The 17761-nt window shown below is 44.1% G+C and overlaps 1 long non-coding RNA gene across 3 annotated transcripts in view; it reads right to left on the reverse strand.

Annotated features, from left to right (window-relative positions):
- The window catches only part of LOC116446022, a 112310-nt gene that overhangs the window by 18012 nt on the left and 76537 nt on the right, over positions 1–17761 (reverse strand). For 2 of the 3 annotated variants that reach the window (XR_004240995.1, XR_004240994.1), the window contains 3 exons: positions 13252–13321; positions 11483–11564; positions 370–550 (listed from right to left, as the gene is read on the reverse strand). This is a non-coding gene — a long non-coding RNA (uncharacterized LOC116446022). The remainder of the gene's footprint in view (positions 1–369; positions 551–11482; positions 11565–13251; positions 13322–17761) is intronic. The other variant, XR_004240996.1, reaches the window with a different exon arrangement.

Genomic DNA, 17761 nt, shown 5'->3' on the forward strand with positions numbered 1-17761 from the left:
TCACGAGCAGTGATAGCAACCCAGCTTTTTACCATGCTAGGCACAATCCAAGCTCAGAAGCAGCTCTTCCTGGAATCTAATCAAGAACAAAGCAACCTTGGGGAGCAAGAAGGGTTTTCCTGACTTCTTAGGCTGTCCCATATGACCACCCATGCTGGGTGATCCAGCATGGAGCCCTGGAAAGGCTTCACCCAGTGTGCAGGGCACAAGCTTTAGGAGCAGGTGGTGGTAGTGACATACAGGAATGAAAAGGATGCAGGGTTAGGCAAAGCTACAACAACCACACTGTTACACCAAATAATTTTATGCACCTGACAGTGCTAATACACATCTGACAAGGTTAGAGGCCCACCAAAGTCTGTATATTACCTGCACCATGTACCCCAGCTCCCTTGTCCAGGAGACAAGGGAAAGGTCCAGGGTGACCACAGACATAACAGGTGTGTAAAATCCTTCTTGCCTTGTTGAAGCCACTGGGTTAATATCCTACTCCAAGGTTTTTGTCTGGAAAAGGGACTGCTGGCACCTTTAAAAAGGGACTGATGGTCATCTTTAAAAGAGAAAGGAAAAGTAAAAATTGTATTTGTTATTTTATAAGGAGTGTGGCATCAAAATGTGTCAGTCAGAAGAGGGCAGGGATTATTTTGATAAATTATCACCCACAGTGCTAAACACTAGAGAAGCCACATAAAATTATCTCTAATTGAAGGGTGGATTCTCTGGTATCCACTTAGATTACAGCATGTTCTAACCTTTTCCTGCTTTCCTGCTCTCTGCCATCTTCTAGTCTAGTAAGGGTTGAGCTTAGCTTTCACTGTGCTGGGAGGAGGAATTAGAACTCTCTCTAAAGACTGGCCATATAGTTGTATAAAAATTGCTAAAACTGAGTAATTTTGGGATTCTCTCACATGTGAGTGAAATTGGCCCATGGATAGAGAGTGATGGGGGCAAAAAGCAGGGACAGGGACCCACATACCCAAACAGTCCCACCAAGCATGGCTGCATTAATCTTTCTCTCCCTTTAGGAGATCAGACTAAAAACAACAACCTCACATTGTCTCATTGCAGCTTCTTGCTCATTTAACACAAGAGTCTATGACATATCAGATATCTGGTTGTGCTTGGAGGACTTGGTCCTGCCAAAGTTCATGCCAGGCTCCATTCACTTGCACCAGAAAAGCAGCTCTTTATGTTCACAAAGAGGTTCAGAGCCTGTGCTGCAAGAGCAGATCTTTTGTCTGAGCAAGCCATGGCCAGCATGCCAGACCTGCAGAAATCCTGTGAACATTCCAGCACCAGCCTGGGCCCCTGCAGAGCCCATCTGAGCCTTCTGACCATTTTCCCTGTTAACTTTTAGGGACCCCTCAGGAGAGGTCTGCAAGTCCCCAAAAGAGGCACCAGCTAAAAAGCACCATTCTCTGTGCTCCAGAGCCCATTTACAGCTGCCTCGGGTCTGCCCTGGCTTGGAAAGCCCTGCAAGACCTGGAGGCTGCTCAACATACCCCACATACCCCACACTCTGCCTGAGCTTTGAGCCTGCCTCCCACAGGTGAGCACCAATCACAGAAGATAAATTCCCCAGGACCAGTGATGTGTGTAACTACGGGAGGGGATGTCAGCCCTTTCCTAGGAGCTACAAAGCAAGAGTTTTGTGTGCTGTCCTGGTCCTCCCTTTCCTTGTGGAAAGACAAAGGGTTTGTAGTGTTCTACAGCTGTTGTAAGAGTTAAGGAGAAAGCTGGTAGTTCCACTGGGCAGTAAAATGTCATCCACCAACACCTGCATCCATAGAATCAGCAAGGTTGGAACAGCCCTCCAGGAGCACTGAGTCCAACCATTCCCCAGCACTGCCAAAGCCACCACTGACCCATGTCCCCAAGTGCCACATCCATACAGCTTTTAAATCCCTTCAGGGATGGCGACTCCACCACTGCCCTGGACAGCCTGTTCGAATGCCTGATCAGCCTTTTAGTGATGAAATTTTTCCTAATAACCACCTGACTACCCCCTCCTGTCAGGGAGTTGTGCAGATCCACAGGGTCCCCCCTGAGCCTCCTTTGCTCCAGCCTGAGCCCCTTTCCCAGCTCCCTCAGCCACTCCTGGTGCCCCAGACCCTTCCCCAGCTCCGTTCCCTTCCCTGGACATCCAGCTTAAATCCATGCAGAACAAGGACAGCACAGAGGTACATGCAGAGCTTTAAGAAGATTAAACTAGATAAATGCAGGGGAGGAGCAATTTTATTTAGAAAGGCAACAAGAGACCTGGATTTTCATCGCTGCACAGTTGGAGTTCCTCTCCCCTCTCTCCAATGCTCATAGACCAGGACTCCACTGCAGTGGTACTGAAAAACACAGGACTAAAACCCAGTTGTTTCCCTCAAATACTCACAGCCTAAATAGTTTTTCTTTAGCAAGGAACATTTCAGTCCATAGGAGCCTCTATTTTCCTCAGCTGTTCTGAGGCAATCCTGACCCTGCCTGATTTTCCACGTCACTTTCTGCATTGCCCACACGCCCCTGAAGCACATGGAGACTCACTGAGCTTTTCAGACATCACCTCCCAGCACAGAGGCAAAGTAAGGAAAAATCATCCTGCTGGTTCTGATGGCTCATGGATCAGAGCTTTATGTCCCTGCTCTGCACCTCAGCTCCCAGGGCCAAGGAGCCATCCCAGAACTCCCAGCCCCCATTAATGCCCGCAAAACTTAAAGATTTGCAGAGTTTACTTGCAAAGCCTTTTAGAAGCAGAGATGAGTAAACAAGAGTGAAAAGTTAAACAAAGGAAATACATTTATGCTTGTACTGTTTTCAAGTTTATGCAAACAATCCATTTCTAAAGCTGTCACTGACAGTCCTGGCACGTTCTCATTCCCCAGCTCAGAGTCATGTTGGAAACTGAAATCACAAGCATTTCTGAGATGCTTTGGGCAAAATACCTCCCTCAGCTCCACCAGCCGAAAATCAGTGAGGTTGGCTGTGGCTACAGAGCCATGGCAACATCCTTGTGCCATGATTCTGGAAGAAGAGGCAGAAGAGTCTGAACTTCTCTGGCCACAGCAGCTGTGGAAGAAACTGGAATAGAGATATCCAAATGAGTTATGAAGAGATCAGTTGAAGAAATAACAGCAGGAAACCATCAGGCAGAAAGAATTAGAAAATACTATTTTCTATCTGGTCAGGCAGTAAGTGGAGCTGCCATAAATGTAACCTTTTGCTCATGGCTTGACCAAGGGAAGGAGACCTGGAGAGCCTGCTCTCCGCCGGCACAGCCCACCACGCTCCACGTAGGAAGGGAGGACTCTCTGCTAGACCCAAGCAAAGGGTCAGCAAAGCCACAGCTTCCCAAACCATGTCCCAAGAAGCGGCATATGGGTTTGTTTCAAAGGGAAAAGCATGCACAAGCTCTGCTTCAGCTGGAAGACAGCACAGTTGCCATTCCAACGCCTCCTCACCCTCTTTCCTCCCCTCCATTCAGCTGCACAGGACAGCACGTTTAACAGCTGATCCATCTGGAGCAAAGCCTACAAAGTTAATTTCTAGCTTTGAGGTGGTTACTGGTAATTGTAGGTAATTTCAAATATAATTGCAATTGAGTTGAAAAAGCTCTGTTTGCAGTGTTTATGCTCATCACTCTAATTTAAGACCTAGAAAGCTGGATACGCTGCTCTTCAAATACACACCCATTTTTCATCTTCCTGATTTTACCACGAGCGATCATAAAAACAGCCCCAGCAAACCACAGTCTGCAATGCAAGGCAAATGTTTGAGAAGCTGCATATAAAGTTTCAAGCAAAGCTGCTTGAAGGTTAACGACGGAACATGTTAATGATTATCAAATAGACAAGGAAAGCCGCAAAGCGCTTCCAACACAGAAATGCAAGAGCCCTTCAAAATAAATGGTGGCTAACCTTGTTTGGAATAATACTTCTCTTCAAAGCCATGGAACTGGTGCATGTCGCAAATATGTCCACATGTCGTTTTAATACAGGAATAATTACCCATGGCATGTTTGTTAGTGGAAAAAGCAAAGGTCTCCTATTACTTACACATAATAAAACCTGCATTGTTTACCATGAATGAGTTATATGAGAGTGGTAATAAATAAGTGTTGTAACAAACTTTGGTGCCCAGGCCTGCAAACTGTTCTTAATATCTGCAGTTTGGTAGCACCTAGAGGCCCTGCTAAAATCTGTGATGCTGAGCCTGCTGCAGAGCAAGAAACTGCCCCTGTTCTGAAATGCAGAAAATATGGTATAGGTAGAGTAAAAACATTCAACCCCCTGAGCAGGGTGAGTCAAAACATACAAGTATTTGCAGAAAGCTCAGCTGAGAGGGACACACTGCAGGTGGCCCTTCTGCTCCCTCTGGGATGTGCCCCATGCGTGCAGCCACGTGAGTGGAGAGCAGGAACCAAGCAACCTTTGATTCTGCTTGGAGCAGATACTACCAAAGAGCCCACACCAAGCAAAGCTACTCCTGTGTGCAACTGCTCCCAGGCTGGGGACTGTAACATGACCATTTTAAACACCAGGATACACCCTTGAAGTTAAAATCAACAGCTGCGTGCTGGCTTATAGGACACTTAAAATATCTGGGTTTTAAAAAATACATTTGGCTTTCTATAGTTGAAAAAACTACTTGGGAGTTTTAAGCTCTTTGGTGGCTAAAGTCATATAGAATCACAGAATGGCTTGGGTTGGGAGGGACCTTAAAGACCACCTAGTTCCAATTCTCCTGCTATGGGGAAGTTTTATCTGCCAAATCTGTGCATGGATCAGAGAATCTCTGTTCATCTCCATCCAATGTTAATCTCTGTCAACATGGGCCTGCTTGAAAAAAACCACCCAAACCAAAATCCTTTGCTTGCTGTATTCTCAACTCATCAAACAAGACACTTTCAAAGCTGGAACTACTCGGGAAATTATTTGTTCCCCATGAAAACTTCAGAGGAAAATTAAAAAACAAAAATTCTTTACCTTAACATTTTCCTACTTTTTGTTTTAAAATTTAAAAATGTCTTTTCTTAAACTGTTTTTATTGGGTTTTGTCAGCCATTGGACCATCTGAGAATAGTTTCAGCAGCAAATTATCCATCCAGCTCTTCTGCGTGAAGACTTGCTATTTAAATGCAACCCACCAAGGCAACCTTCTCTGCAGAATTCAGAAATGTTATAGTTTAAAAACTATATCTAACTTGTCTGAAGAAAACTCCAAAACCTTGCTTTAGTAATGAAATGGACTTATTTTAACTTCTCAGCAGGTTGTTTCATACAGCAAAAGAAGCAGCTGTGGGATTACTGGTAACACTGCACAGGATCTGTAGCTCTGCATCACTTGACCTGAGCCAGACGTTGCTCCCAGCAGTGTTTGCTCCTCCTTCATTCAACCCCTCAAAAATGCAGGGCCGTTTTCCTATTTATTTCTGTTTCTTCACTTAGGAAAAAGGAGTTTAGGACAATTTAAGACCATCACCTCAAGCCCGGGCAAAATCCCAGTACCTCCTTGCTAGATAAAAGGGTTTACTAAAGATGAGGAGCTTTAAGGAAAAACTAATGACCAAATTGAAAGAGAAAAATTCAAGCAAATGAATTTCATGGCAGCCTTGCAAAGCTCCTTTAGACTTCTGCAGATGGAAGTCCAAATGATTGCTCTAAAATAATGCCCTGATCTCACAGGCATCAAACAAATCCAGGTGATTTGCCCTTCTCCAGCCACTTGGTTTGATGTGTTAGACCCACAGCCCTACCCAACCATCTGGTAAATGTAGAAAAAGAAAAGCTAAATGATCAGGATCAATGGTGGTGGGGACCAGGACTTCAGATTTATCAGCAGAACCTCAGCACTTCATTGTCACTGAACTCCAGTTTCTGCAGGCACTGACCATGCCACAGGAAGGAAACCTCCAGCTCCTGACAATTATTTTTACTCTGTTTTTCCAGACTTCCAAAATTTTTGCTGTGCTATCAGTGACTATAGCATCCTTTAAGGCTTTACTGAGGAGGCAAAATAATAGGGGGGCCTCAGAAACTTGGTAATCAAAGGCAGATGCATGCAAGACATTACACTCAAGCTCTAAGAATAACCATTAATTGCTTGTGTGGGTCAAAAAAATTAGCTCCCATGAAAAATTAATATCTAAATGAAGACTAATGAGAGGCTGGTTAAATGTAGCAGAGAAATAACAGTAAGGGAGAAAAATTTAGGACCTTGATTCTAAGTGCCTGGAGTAACCAAAAGTGATGGTGAAGCTGAGACTTGAAGTCTGATCCTTCAGACAGGGCTGGACATGTTTATTAGTTCAGTCCATGGGTCACCTTTTTGTTACTTAGGGGTGTCTGGAAAAGCCTCTGTTGTTATTCAAGTTGAAAGGGCAGCAGGACCACTGAGATAAATAAGAGTCTTTCCCTGGGAGGACTCTGGAACAAGTTAGCAAGAAAAAGTATGGAGAAGGGATTTTTCCTGCCAATGCTGTGCATACTGAATGCCCCAGAGATACTCCTCCAGGAGCACAGAGAGCAGTGCTTTGAACAGATTGCCTGCAGCTCATCAGGCTGTTTTCCCCCTTTATAGCACATGCTGTCTTCCCATGCAGGCTGGAGGCACTTTTGCACAGCCTGTGACCCAAGGAATAACCTCGATGCATCCACAGGAGTCTAAGCAGAGCAGAGAAAAACAGCCAGAGCTCACCCACCCTCCAGGTTCACATCTTTGCCCGGGCTGGCATCAGGTTTAGCTCATGGTGATAAACTTGGTTGGAAGTAAAGTTTATAAATTCAGTTGTTGAGACAAATTTGAAGCTCCCAGCCTGCCAAGCCCTCAAAAGAAAGGCAGAAGAGATCTGAACCTACTGTAAGGGGTACAGCTCTTCCCCTTCTAAGTTACAGTAAAATGCAGGGCAAAAGTATTCCATCCCAAAAACTGCAGTTACTCCTGCCAAATACCAGCCAATGTAAATAAGACTGCACTTCTTGATCTCTGGGTAGCAATTAGACCTGAAAGATGGTCTCATGTTATGCCCTTCAGCATCCCAGCATGGCTGAGGCAGCAGCAGCTCAGGAGCCTTGCTCAGCAGTGTCTTGCTTTGTGCTTTGGGGACTGAGAGCATCACAACCCCACGAGATGGGAAACAGCCCCCTGCCCACGTGTGGAAGGGAAGATCTGTCAGCCAGATGCCTGGGACAGAGATGGCTGGAGATAATCTGGTACCATGCACATTTCAGGGAGATCTTACTCTTCCACAGAGAAGTATGAAACCAGCCAGGGAACTTATTCTTCTCAGGAAACCTTCCCATTTCCGTCCTGCCATTGGTCTGTGAAACAGGGCATGGGTGGGTAATCCCCACCGAGCACCAGCCAAGTTCCCAGACTTCTTTCTCAAATGCTTTGCATTTCAATGCGCACATCGGAATACCAGCAAAAGGACCTTTCTTGGTAGGTGTTCTTCTGTTCCTGGAACTTGGCAGTGATGCTGGAGATGCTCTGGTGCTCCACAGGTTAACAGGCAATGTGAAATACTTGGAAAAAATGCAGCAAATGCAAGGCCAAGATAAAATATTTCTAGCCATGAAGATCAACCCTAATCTTCGTAAAATGCCAGTCAACAACAGCATTGTTTATTACTACCAGCTATAGTCCTGCTGGTACTTTCGAGCTGAGAACTGGTTCTGATTCATATTTCATCTGTTCTGCATCACAAACCTCCATCCTTTTGCCTACTGCTCCAGTGAAGAAACTTAACTCCAGTATTTCATATTTGACCCATAATATGTGGGATTCTCTACTCATCTTGAATCAACCTTAATACCTTGCACTCAGATTTTGGTGTTTATTGACATTTCATAGAGTATTGCATACATACACTTGAATTATAGATTTGATTTGAGGTGATTCTTGTGTCTGTTAATCCAAACATTTGTATTTACTGTGAACTCTGAGACATCTGATGTGGTTACCAGTTTTGATTCAGTGACTGAAGCTGTATAAATAGAAGGCTCTTTCCCAAACTACAGTTTGATCCCTTTTCTGAAGTCACATTTGTATGTGTATTGTTAAGCACCTTATTTTTTGGCACTGTCTTCTAAAACTGATCCTCGTGGTCCCTTCCAACTCAGGACATTCTATCATTCTATGAATTCATTCCCTTAAAACACTGCAAAGCAAAAAGGATTTAATTCCTGGCTAACCAGGTTAAAGACCTTTGTTTGAACATAAGCTTTCTGTCCTGAGGAACCACGATTAAAATGAAATTTTCAAAAAATCTGCATTTAAGCCTCAAAATCAAGCCAATTAAGGAAAGCAGGTATCTCACTACAGCTCTCTTGTGCTTATGTCTCATGATGGGGTCTTCAATTACAGCATCATTTCAGACCACTTTTACATATCTTAATTCACAGAGTGAACAGTCCCGAATCAATGAGCAGCTACTCAGTATTTTGCTCTGCCCTCATTACACACTCTGTCCCTACAACTTCTTTTGCAACTCCAACCCTGCTCTGAAGGCAGGATTAATAATTTCTCTATAGGTTTTCCTAAAGAGCAGTTCAGTGGAATAGATTAGTGCTTGCCCAACAATAATCAATTCCCATTCACCCTGCAAAACAGGGAAGTGGTACATTGCCCATCTTATAGGCAAGGGGAATGTATATATACATTTCCCATTTTATAGGAACAGAAAGAAGGTCAAAAGTTCTCATGAATTTCCAGAGCCCAATTTGCTATGCCTTGGACATGATTATTCATGGTACTTAGCATTAAACAGTACTTTATGCATCCAACATCCTGCTCTTGTTGAGTAACATGGCTGCTGGTAGTCCTGTGCACTTCGTATCAAAATTGTAGGATTTTAAGTCAGAAGGTGAGCAGCAAACAGTGACCCCCAGGAAACATCCAGCTAAGGGATGGACAGTCCCACCTAGGGACACATAAACCCTATTTTCTCAGGCCAGCATGACAGCACCTTGATACTGGGACCATCCAGTTGGTCATTCATCACGTAATTTCCAGTTGCTGCATCAACAGAGAAAGGATTCTTGCAGACTATAAGCACATTACTAGGAGAATGAAAATTGTTCATCCAGACATTTCTCCCATTTACAAAAGAAGCAGTGGTCTGAGGGCAAAACAGTTTGTGGAGATACAATTCAAGGTGTCTGTCCCAGGGGAGCTGCATCAATGGCAGCTTTATGCTGCTATTTCCTTTACACTTTGGAGAGTTGATACAAGGGAAAGTTTTGGGTTGGCCCTTCAGATTTGCAGTAAAATGTGTTCAGTTTTCCAAGAGGATGAATTTGTGTGTAGTTTGAGACTGTTAAGAAGACACAGTCCTGAGACTGCTGAGCACCTCTGTACCTGGGCTTGTGCCAGTACCCATTGAGGAAAAGCCATGTGTGAGATGATCTATTTCTAGCTGAGTCTTTAAAACTTCCAGGGACAAAGATTTCCCTCCTTTACTCCTCCACTAGCAGCTTGTTTCAGTCTTGCCCTTGCCAGGAAAAAAGGTTTCCCTAATGTCCAACATGAAGCTCCCACGCTGCAATCCATGGCCTTTGCCCCCTAACAGTGTCACCTGCCACTATCAAGAAGAGTTTGATCCCATCATCTTTGCAGCTGAACTTTAAACAGTTGTGTTAAATTTCCTCTTTACTTGGCCTCAGTCCTGAAAGAAGCCAGGATTTCTGTCCTTTCTCTGCGGCCCAGATACACTCTTGGCCCAGAACAGGGGGCCCTGCTTCTTCCAGGGTAAAGGCCAAACACCTGTACAACCACCCCAGGGCTCCATCTGAGCCACAGGCTGAAGTTTCCCTTCCATGTAGGCAGCTGGGGAGGGTTATTGACCTCTTTGATATGGACTGGGGACACAGCCAGAGTCGGCATCAACAGAGGAAAATTCACATCAGAGGTTTTTTAGAAAGCAGAACAGGCAAAAATAGTCTCTGATGTGTAACTTCAGGCCTCTAGCACACAGGGAGAGCTGTGGGGGCACCCTGACTGGGTTCCCAAAACCATGGGCAGACAGAGCCACCATCCTCACCAGACTGTTCGACTACTGAGAAACTAAAGCGGATCAAAAAATCTTCTTTCCCCAGATGCCATTACATTCTGGGAAACCTAACCAGAAGCAGCCAGGCAGGGAGGGAGTTTAGACCAGGTCCAAGAAGAGAAAAGGCGGAGCTGGCTGGGGCAGTTAACCTCTGACAGACAGTCTGTAATATACCTGACACAGAAAACAAACCAGGTGGTGCCACTGCTTGGAAAATACAGACACAGCGGGGACCTGGGCGTGGAGGAGGGGGAGAGAGGGAAAACATGAGCAGGGGAAAACCGAGAGGGCAGGAGTCGTTAACCCCTGATAGCGAGTATAAAGTATTTTACTCCCCATCTCATTCATTAGAGCGCGTCAGCTCCAGGAGGACCACATCCATTCCTGCACATAAATCCAGCAAGTTTCTCTTTTTAAAAGGCCAGACACTGTCTCTGCATGGCAATCCAGCTGTCTGGCCGTCTGCCTGCCCTGCCTGCAGGACCACAAGAGCTCAGCTTTGGCAGGTGAGGGCAGCCCTCTCCTGGGGGCTCCCACACCCTCTGCCTGGCACTCCCGCTTGCCCACTGCATCCCTGCAGCCCAGGGGAGTGGGATGGCCCCAAGGGCCACTGTGTCCTGTCCCTGTCAATGCCAGCCCATGGGCAGGAGCAGCTCAGCCCACCCAGCAGAGATCTCAGGGAGGCAGAGCTGTTCACCAGCTCCGTAGTAAAAGCTGATGTGGAACAGACTGCTCAGGGAAGTAGAGGTAGAATAGGGAGAGTCACGATCCCTAGAAGCGTTCAAAAGATGTGTGGATGTGGCACTTGGGGACATGGGTTAGTGGTGGGCTTGGCAGTGCTGGGTTAGCAGTTGGACTCAATGAGCTTACAGGGCTTTTCCAACCTTAATGACTCTATGGTTCTATAAACTTCTGGATGACTGATTTCATCCACGGTCCAGCATAGTCCTCTCAGGCATCTGATCATAGGAGTTGTGATACAGAAGAAAAATGGGACTCTCACCCTCTCTGCAGAGCCACATCCTTCACAACCCTAAGGAACAAATCTCTTTTATAACCCACATGTAAATAAGAGTACAATGATGAGGGAGAGGAATGATGCAGAATAACTTGCATCTGGTATTGGTTTGGAGCTTATCTCTGCACTTCCAGCTTGAGGGGACACAGTGTACCCCCATCCTGCCCCATTTTTATAAGTTGCTCAAACCAGCAACCACCCCAGCAAAGCTCTGGGAAATGTACGAAGTAGTTCTGTCCTTGAAATCCGACCTGAATTTTTACTAAAAAGTTAGCAATTCCAATAAAAGAACAGGGGCACAAAATCAAACTATTTTTAACACATCTGTCTACAGTTAAGCAACATTGTTTTTCTTTGTGAGAATTAGTAACATCAGAAAAGTTGGAGAGCCTTGCTGGGGCTGAGGTATTACAGGGCATCTTGTATACCTTGGCATTGTGTGGCTTTCCAGGACATCATTTTAACACTTCACAAATCAGGCTTTATGGACATTCTTCTCTCATAAATCCACTGCAAAGCAAACACAGAAATTATATGTTACACGTAGCCAGGTAAACTGCACGGAAGATCACCAGCGAGCAGAGCATTTTTAAAATGTATAAAAACCATAAAGTATTTTTGGTGTTTTATGATGGCAACATTTCTTTTAGGGCCTGATCCAGCCTTCTTTGAAGTCAAATGGAGTCTTTCCATTGACATCAGAGGGTGTGGGATTTGTCTCACAGCAACTTATACCAATGAGAACAATATTTTGCTCTGAAGTCATTACTTTCTGCCATGGATGTTTGGAAAACAGCTCGTCACCTGACAATACACCCTGAAGGTACTGACAGTCCATCTGTTTTCATTATTTAAAAATGAGACTTGGTAACGGGCTCAGCTGTTTAGGGAAGGTAATATTTTTCTTAAGTACGCCTACCATAAAGTAAATTAGCAAAATCTTCTTCGAGCTGTAACTAAAACATAAGGGCACAGCTGCCCTGGAGGAGTAAAAGGGCTCTCAATGTAAACTCCACTGATATCATCACCATCAGAAGGTCATAAAATTGATTGATTATAAATACAGTCCTCATTTGTTTACAGCTTGCATTTTTGGGTCCTGGGTAATTAGCACATTAACCATCCCTCGAAGTGAGCGCTTACAGGTGCTGCTCCCAGATAGCCCAAGTGGAAAACTGCACAAGAGCAGCCTAATTTTCCTTCCACAATTGCAGGATAGATGCATTAGGATGTAGGGGAGAAATGTCAGTTATGTGTTTAGCTACTTGATCACACCTACCCAGGAGCCAAGGGCGTAAGGGGGCATTAAAATGACCTCTTAATTTCCTTCAGCGCTAAGGTAGCACCCAAAAAATGAGAGACATGTCAGCAATGTGAGGGAGATCTCCTCTTTGGGAAGCCTACGGCTGCCACAAGTCTTTTAAGATTCTTTTTCCCTCGGCACAAGCCAACAGAGGAAGATAAAGATCACCCTATTTGTGGTAACTGGTACTTAGTTCCTTTTAGTTACACTTAAAATAAACTCTCTTTGAGTTCTCCAAAGGTTTCAGCCTTCAGACACACCACTACCGAGCTGTAAGCCAGCCACCTTCCTCTCAGCCCCTCTTGGCTCCAAGTTCACGACTACTCTGTGCTCAGGGCATTAAAGTCACGTTTTATTTGTACAGCTGGATGCATCAGGTTTATGCTTATTGTCTAATTAGCCAACTAAACCACTTCTGAAAGGGTTTTAATGCTTTACCCCCAGTGAGATCTCTGTAGTGAGTGTGTGTTGAAATGCTAATGGAGACAAAGAATTCCTTTTTGTAGGAATTTGCAGTATTTTGGATACATCTCGTGGGCTAAATCTTCAACTGCTGTGGCTTGGTTGGAGTGAGGCAGGTTATTCCCAATTACAGACGTTGAAGGACTCCTGAAATGTAACAAGATGCCAGAGAAGCTATTCACTGATATTCTTGTTTTCAGATGGCTTAAAACTTTGGCCAGGTTCCAGGTTTTTCCTATCTTCCACAGAAGTTTACTAGAAATGCCTCCTGCATGTGGGACAAGATAACAGCTACAGGATTCACCAAGCCACGAACAATTAAAGTATGCACTATCTGCCCTGACATTTACACAGTTTTACAGATTAATTCTTTCAAAACATTTCCACTGGCATCACCTGCTGCACAAGTAATTTGAAAAATCTCATACTTACGTTTTTTTCATCCATTAAACAAGAGTAGCAAGTGAGCAGAAAGTGAAGTGGCTGGCATAGCTGGTATCACCTGTGCATTAAAAAGGAGATCTTGCTTTACTTTTGGGGTATTTCTGTTAATGCTAACAGTGTTCCTAAACGGAAATACTTTGGAGAACTGCTTCTTCTGATGTATTTGTATAAGCTAGAGGAAAAAAAATCAACCTGAAAAGAGCCTCTGAACACTACAACACTGGCAGTAAATAGTGCTAATAACCCTTAATTACGGGCCTTATTTAATTCCTGTTTCCAAGTGCCATGAATGTAGCTAAATGAATGTGCTAAATGATAGCAAATTAGCTTTAAAAATGTTAATGGAAAGTTGCTTAGTGCTGAAGGCTGTTTTTTGCCCTTCTGGCAGGAGAGCAACTTCTCCATTAAGATTCCTCTCTAGCCCAACTGAATCCACAGATCACCCATTCAGTTTTTAGACCCTAACACCTCTACACATGCAGAGACCCATTTTCACTTTAAAGCAAGAACATTTTAGTTGCTTTACTCCTCAGGTTGTTTCATTTATGGTTGGACTCGATGATCTTAAAGGTCTTTTCCAACCTAAAGAATTCTGTGATTCTGTGTTTTGGATGACTGAATCCTCCTGATACAGTTGTTTGATTTTGCACTAACTCAACACCCACCAGTATACACAACAGCCAACCCAAGCTTGGCTCCTTTCAGATCTGTTTTGAGTTCAAGGTGGCAAAATTTCCCTATAAAGTTTATCCAAAGAGAAACATGACAAACATTACAGGTGCAGAATACAATGCAGTGCTCCCTTGGTCTGATAAAATTTAGCATTTCACAGTGTTCCTGCGTCCTGGGCATGACGCCTCCTTGTAAAACTGTCTCATGACCAAACCACAGAAGAGAAGATCAAGCAAATGATTCAATTTCTAACATTTGAAATCTCTGGTTTTTTTTACACTCAAGCCAGTTGCCCAGCTGAGCCCATAAACACAAATGCAGTGGAAAATATGATGTGCTTGGTCAGACGGTGTTCCTGTAACAGCGATGACCCAGCAACATGAGCACAGCAATTTTTCTAGCTGCAAGTGATAATCTTTATTGAACTGATTTGTACAAAGAAGAGCAAAAATTAATCACAGAATATCCTGAGCTGGAAGGGACACACAAGGATCATCCAGCCCAACCCTTGGCCCTCCTCAGGACCATCCCCAAGAATCCCACCATGTGTCTGAGGCATCATCCAAATGCTCCTGGAGCTCTGGCAGGTTTGGTGCTGAGGCCATTCCCTGGGGAGCATTCCCTGTTCAGTGTCCAACCACCCTCTGGGGGAAGAACCTTGTCAAGAGGAAGAGCTTCTGTTCCTAAGACTGTCCATCGCCCCACCTGCACACCTGCATCACTTGTGCTAATATTATTCCTCCTTACAAATTTAGCTTCAGATCTGATCTTTGCAAGAAGTAAGTGAAACAGGAGATAAGAGACAACAACATCTCTCCCCACAACCCCCCCTCACTCCCCCCCCACCCAAACCTTATCTTTGCAAAAAGAAACCCAGACCAAACTTGCAAGTTATGCCAGAAATGTCTCTGGCTATTCTGAAATGTTTTGCTGCCATTCCCCATCATTTGTTTTTTTCACACTGCTGTCCCGCTGCACTTTGAGGCTGGATGATCACTTAATGTAAATTGTCACCGGCACCCAAGTCATTGACTTGAGTTGGTTTGTTGCAGTTAAGAATCTAGTTCCTGATAGCTCGGCTTTGGCAAAGAAAGGGCTGAACTGTGTTTTGCAAACAAGCAACACAGCGAACTTCATTCTGTTTCTCTGTTCATGAACCAGCATTGGTTTGGTAAGAGATATTTGTTATTCAAGTACTTGTTGGACAGTTTGGATCAACAATGGCTCATTCCAGAAACAGTTCATTTCAATTTCTTGCTGCTCATGGGGTGAGAACTGTCACCTAAATCAGATGGTACTGATGCTAATCTTTGAGGGGATGAGTAAGCCTTTTAAAAATAGGAGAACAAAGACTGATGAAGAACAAATATACTTGTTCACATGTAAATGCAAGTAAACAATTCCCAAACTAGCCTGCAAATAAAAATCTGTCCAGGCATAAACAGAGTGTTATCAAGGACACTGACAGCCTCAGTCTGGCAAGCCCAGGTGGAGTAAAAACTATCAGCGTTGAAGGGATGGTTATAGCCACTCTAATTAACTTGTGTCCCAATGGCAACAGGATTTCAACCTCTAATTCCTCCACTGACCCCACTAAACTGTGGCTGAATTACAGTATCCTCCCTGCACAGCTATTTAGGCTTTCAGTGATGAAGCATTCAAGGCATCCCTTAGTAAAATGCAGCAATGCTTCATTACTCAGTGTTGCTATTTGCTTACATTTTCCTGTTCAGAAACAATCCTAGCCAGGTTCCCACCTATCAGTTCATGATATTTCTTTCACTACTGGATTAAAAATCACCACTGGTACCTTTATGTGATGCACACATTGCAGTCAAGTACACTCTTCACCTCCTCTTTCAACACTCACAGTGACTGTCTCACAGTACTCAACCATCAACTATCTCTAAACATTGGAGAGTTGAGGTGAACTTCAGGAAAAATATCAAATAAAGGTTGAACTTCCTATGAATTTCTTAGGGGGCATCAGGATGAAAACATCAGGATGTCCCTACACTGTATAGTGGTGTGTGCAGGGTTTTCTCACACCTTTTTGATGCAGGCACAGATAGAAAAACAAGGGATTTTTCAAAGCTCTGCCACTTTAACTGCCTGTTTAAAATGTCTCTTCAGATCCTGCAACTTCACTTACTACTCTGCATTGCTTCTCTGCTGACACCACGCTCAGGACAGTCTCCTTGGCTTGAATATCTGCACAGCCAGCCAAGCCAAACTGACTTCAGAACATTTTATGAAAATGTTAATATTGCTTTGTTACCTTACCAGGCAGATGTGAAGCCATTCCCAGTTGGATTTCGACATCCCAGTGCTGGTGGGTCAGTGCCTATGGCTTCGCAGAGCCTTATGGAGGTCTTCATTAGAGCACTGTTAGAGTGATGTTATTGCAGAGAGGATTTCTACATGCCATCACTGCAGCTCTCACCTCATCACCAGCCAAATGAAGGAACAAGGAAAAATACTAAAAGAAGGAACTAAAAGTGAGCTGGAATTAATTTCATTGAAATAAATATTTTTGTATAATCAGCCGTACAAGCTAAGCTGTTACTGCATCACCCAGGAATGAAGGTTCACTTCTCCAAGATGCAGACCTTTCCTGTGGATTGTTCTGAACCCATCAGGATCCCACATCCTCACCATATTTTCTCTTTGGAAGTAGCATAAAGAACTTATTCTACAACTTGGGCCATATATAAAAAGCTCCTGAGCACTAGGTTATCTCAAAAGTGGAAATCAAAGTTTCATAAATGGCTTATCAGATACAAAGATTAAATTTTATCTCCAGATAACCACGGGGTGCTCAAATTCCCCTTTGAATTCCACATCAGATACCTCACTTAAACTACCAGAATTACCAGAAATTACTAAATCATAGAATCACCATAGATTGGTTTGGGTTGGAAGGAACCTTAAAGATTGTCCAGTTCCAAACCCCTGCCGTGGGGAGGGATGCCACTCAGATCAGGTTGCTCAGGATCCCATCCAAATCACCTTTTCATTAACATTTGAAACCAGGGCCTACTCCTAAAGAGGAGCTTTCAGCTGGTACAAATCAGATTATCTGCACAGATACCAAAGGGCCACAGCAATTTGTAGCACTGGAGAATCTGTCCTGCCCAAATTCAGGGAGCTCCTGCAGAGCTCTCACAAAGACCAGCAGTGATGTATAATATACAGATATCAGGAAACCATCTGGGAATTGCCCACTGTGCCCCTTGACCACAAAGGTTACCCTGTCTTGGTTTAATTTAGCTGGTTGTGGTCTGCCCCGTGCAGGGAGAGCACATCCTTCTAAAGACATTAGTGACTCACAGCCGGAACCAACCATTGTTGAGAGAATTTGTTGTTTGTCAGGGGAAGCAGAGAAAAAGTTTTGCCAAGTACTTCCTTTGGTAACATCTTATACATTTTAATGTCACAGCTGCTGCCAAGGTAAGCAAGGTAATGTCCCCATAATGAGTTACAGCTAAAGAAGCGCATCCAAATCACAAGAGTGCCCTTGAGCTGTCCCAAGGAGCTGCTGCCTTGCTGTCCCTCCCTCAGGCATCCCAGTCCTCTGCACGTGTCCCCACAACTGATCCATATGAATCCAGCGGTTGATAAACACATTCCAGCAAGTGGCAGGAGCAGGCTCTTCTCAGGGGAGAACTGAAGAAACGGAGCGGCTCTGGCAGTAGTAATTCTCAGGAATGTGCTTCCTACACGTTTGGTTTTTAATTACAACAGAGACAATTAATGGCTTCAAGAAAAAAAGGAAAGAAATTAGATTTGTGGACGTATAGTATCATAGCCTTGAGGGATAATTAAA

This window comes from Corvus moneduloides, chromosome 6 (genome assembly GCF_009650955.1).
Source record: "Corvus moneduloides isolate bCorMon1 chromosome 6, bCorMon1.pri, whole genome shotgun sequence".
Classification (NCBI taxonomy): domain Eukaryota; kingdom Metazoa; phylum Chordata; class Aves; order Passeriformes; family Corvidae; genus Corvus; species Corvus moneduloides.